Genomic DNA, 4,439 nt, shown 5'->3' on the forward strand with positions numbered 1-4,439 from the left:
TATATACATTTTAACTGAGTCGTTAAGTCATCGTTAGTCGTTACATGTAAATGTTGTTTTGAAACCTTTAGGTTAACGATCTTGTTGAATGTTGTTAACCCATTGTTTATTATAACAAATGAGATGTTAAATTATTATATTATCATGATATTATGATATATAATATATCTTAGTATGATGTATATACAGTTAAATGTCGTTACAACGATAATCGTTACATATATGTCTCGTTTCGAAATCATTAAGTTAGTAGTCTTATTTTTACATATGTATTTCATTGTTAATACACTTAATAATATATTTACTTATCATTTAACATAATTAAGCAAGTGTATCAATATCTTAATATGATTCATATGTACCTAGTAAGACGTTGTTATAACGATAATCGTTATATATATCGTTTTCGAGTTTCTTAAATTAATAGTCTCATTTTTATGTATATAACTCATTGTTAAAATACCTAATGAGATACATACTTATAATAAAAACATGTTAACTATATATATAACCATATATATGTCATTGTATAGTTTTTACAAGTTTTAACGTTCGTGAATCACCGGTCAACTTGGGTGGTCAATTGTCTATATGAAACATATTTCAATTAATCAAGTCTTAACAAGTTTGATTGCTTAACATGTTGGAAACATTTAATCATGTAAATATCAATCTCAATTAATATATATAAGCATGGAAAAGTTCGGGTCACTACAGTACCTACCCGTTAAATAAATTTCGTCCCGAAATTTTAAGCTGTTGAAGGTGTTGACGAATCTTCTGGAAATAGATGCGGGTATTTCTTCTTCATCTGATCTTCACGCTCCCAGGTGAACTCGGGTCCTCTACGAGCATTCCATCGAACCTTAACAATTGGTATCTTGTTTTGCTTAAGTCTTTTAACCTCACGATCCATTATTTCGACGGGTTCTTCGATGAATTGAAGTTTTTCGTTGATTTGGATTTCATCTAACGGAATAGTGAGATCTTCTTTAGCAAAACATTTCTTCAAATTCGAGACGTGGAAAGTGTTATGTACAGCCGCGAGTTGTTGAGGTAACTCAAGTCGGTAAGCTACTGGTCCGACACGATCAATAATCTTGAATGGTCCAATATACCTTGGATTTAATTTCCCTCGTTTACCAAATTGAACAACGCCTTTCCAAGGTGCAACTTTAAGCATGACCATATCTCCAATTTCAAATTCTATATCTTTTCTTTTAATGTCAGCGTAGCTCTTTTGTCGACTTTGGGCAGTTTTCAACCGTTGTTGAATTTGGATGATCTTCTCGGTAGTTTCTTGTATAATCTCCGGACCCGAAATCTGTCTATCCCCCACTTCACTCCAACAAATCGGAGACCTGCACTTTCTACCATAAAGTGCTTCAAACGGCGCCATCTCAATGCTTGAATGGTAGCTGTTGTTGTAGGAAAATTCTGCTAACGGTAGATGTCGATCCCAACTGTTTCCGAAATCAATAACACATGCTCGTAGCATGTCTTCAAGCGTTTGTATCGTCCTTTCGCTCTGCCCATCAGTTTGTGGATGATAGGCAGTACTCATGTCTAGACGAGTTCCTAATGCTTGCTGTAATGTCTGCCAGAATCTTGAAATAAATCTGCCATCCCTATCAGAGATAATAGAGATTGGTATTCCATGTCTGGAGACGACTTCCTTCAAATACAGTCGTGCTAACTTCTCCATCTTGTCATCTTCTCTTATTGGCAGGAAGTGTGCTGATTTGGTGAGACGATCAACTATTACCCAAATAGTATCAAAATCACTTGCAGTCCTTGGCAATTTAGTGATGAAATCCATGGTAATGTTTTCCCATTTCCATTCCGGGATTTCGGGTTGTTGAAGTAGACCTGATGGTTTCTGATGCTCAGCTTTGACCTTAGAACACGTCAAACATTCTCCTACGTATTTAGCAACATCGGCTTTCATACCCGGCCACCAAAAATGTTTCTTGAGATCCTTGTACATCTTCCCCGTTCCAGGATGTATTGAGTATCTGGTTTTATGAGCTTCTCTAAGTACCATTTCTCTCATATCTCCAAATTTTGGTACCCAAATCCTTTCAGCCCTATACCGGGTTCCGTCTTCCTGAATATTAAGATGCTTCTCCGATCCTTTGGGTATTTCATCCTTTAAATTTCCCTCTTTTAAAACTCCTTGTTGCGCCTCCTTTATTTGAGTAGTAAGGTTATTATGAATCATTATATTCATAGATTTTACTCGAATGGGTTCTCTGTCCTTCCTGCTCAAGGCATCGGCTACCACATTTGCCATCCCCGGGTGGTAACGAATCTCAAAGTCGTAATCATTCAACAATTCAATCCACCTACACTGCCTCATATTCAGTTGTTTCTGATTAAATATGTGTTGAAGACTTTTATGGTCGGTATATATAATACTTTTGACCCCATATAAGTAGTGCCTCCAAATCTTTAATGCAAAAACAACCGCTCCTAATTCCAAATCATGCGTCGTATAATTTTGTTCGTGAATCTTCAATTGTCTAGATGCATAAGCAATCACCTTCGTTCGTTGCATTAATACACAACCGAGACCTTGCTTTGATGCGTCACAATAAATCACAAAATCATCATTCCCTTCAGGCAATGACAATATAGGTGCCGTAGTTAGCTTTTTCTTCAATAACTGAAACGCTTTCTCTTGTTCATCATACCATTCAAATTTCTTCCCTTTATGCGTTAATGCAGTCAAGGGTTTTGCTATTCTGGAAAAATCTTGGATGAACCTTCTGTAGTAACCAGCTAGTCCTAAAAACTGGCGTATGTGTTTCGGAGTTTTCGGGGTTTCCCACTTTTCAACAGTTTCTATCTTTGCCGGATCCACCTTAATACCTTCTTTGTTCACTATGTGACCGAGGAATTGAACTTCTTCCAACCAAAATGCACACTTTGAAAACTTAGCGTACAATTCTTCCTTCCTCAATACTTCTAACACCTTTCTCAAATGTTCACCGTGTTCTTGGTCATTCTTTGAGTAAATAAGTATGTCATCAATGAAAACAATGACAAACTTGTCAAGGTATGGTCCACACACTCGGTTCATAAGGTTCATGAACACAGCTGGTGCATTAGTTAAACCAAACGGCATGACCATAAACTCGTAATGACCGTAACGTGTTCTGAAAGCAGTCTTTGGAATATCATCTTCTTTCACCCGCATTTGATGATACCCGGAACGTAAGTCAATCTTTGAATAAACAGACGAGCCTTGTAGTTGATCAAATAAGTCGTCGATTCTTGGTAGTGGGTAGCGGTTCTTGTTGGTAAGTTTGTTCAACTCTCGGTAGTCGATACACAACCTGAATGTACCATCTTTCTTCTTGACAAACAAAACAGGAGCTCCCCACGGTGATGTGCTTGGTCGAATGAAACCACACTCTAAAAGTTCTTGTAATTGGCTTTGCAGTTCTTTCATCTCGCTGGGTGCGAGTCTGTAACGAGCACGAGCTATTGGTGCAGCTCCTGGTACAAGATCTATTTGAAATTCAACAGATCGATGTGGGGGTAATCCCGGTAATTCTTTCGGAAATACATCGGGAAATTCTTTTGCAATGGGAACATCATTGATGCTCTTTTCTTCAGTTTGTACTTTCTCGACGTGTGCTAGAACAGCATAGCAACCTTTTCTTATTAGTTTTTGTGCCTTCAAATTACTAATAAGATGTAGCTTCGTGTTGCCCTTTTCTCCGTACACCATTAAGGGTTTTCCTTTTTCTCGTATAATGCGAATTGCATTTTTGTAACAGACGATCTCTGCTTTCACTTCTTTCAACCAGTCCATACCGATTATTACATCAAAACTCCCTAACTCTACTGGTATCAAATCAATCTTAAATGTTTCGCTAACCAGTTTAATTTCTCGATTCCGACATATATTATCTGCTGAAATTAATTTACCATTTGCTAATTCGAGTAAAAATTTACTATCCAAAGGCGTCAATGGACAACTTAATTTAGCACAAAAATCTCTACTCATATAGCTTCTATCCGCACCCGAATCAAATAAAACGTAAGCAGATTTATTGTCAATAAGAAACGTACCCGTAACAAGCTCCGGGTCTTCCTGTGCCTCTGCCGCATTAATATTGAAAACTCTTCCGCGGCCTTGTCCATTCGTGTTCTCCTGGTTCGGGCAATTTCTAATAATGTGGCCCGGTTTTCCACATTTATAACAAATTACATTGGCATAACTTGCTCCGACACTACTTGCTCCGCCATTACTCTTTCCGACACCATTTGTTCCTTTCGTTCTATTAACCCCTGGTTCGTAGACCTCACACTTCGCCGCACTATGACCATTTCTTTTACACTTGTTGCAAAATTTGGTGCAGAACCCCGAGTGATACTTTTCACACCTTTGGCATAGCTGCTTCTGATTGTTGTTGTTGTTGCGGTTATTA

This window comes from Rutidosis leptorrhynchoides, chromosome 7, assembly GCF_046630445.1.
Source record: "Rutidosis leptorrhynchoides isolate AG116_Rl617_1_P2 chromosome 7, CSIRO_AGI_Rlap_v1, whole genome shotgun sequence".
NCBI classification, from domain to species: domain Eukaryota; kingdom Viridiplantae; phylum Streptophyta; class Magnoliopsida; order Asterales; family Asteraceae; genus Rutidosis; species Rutidosis leptorrhynchoides.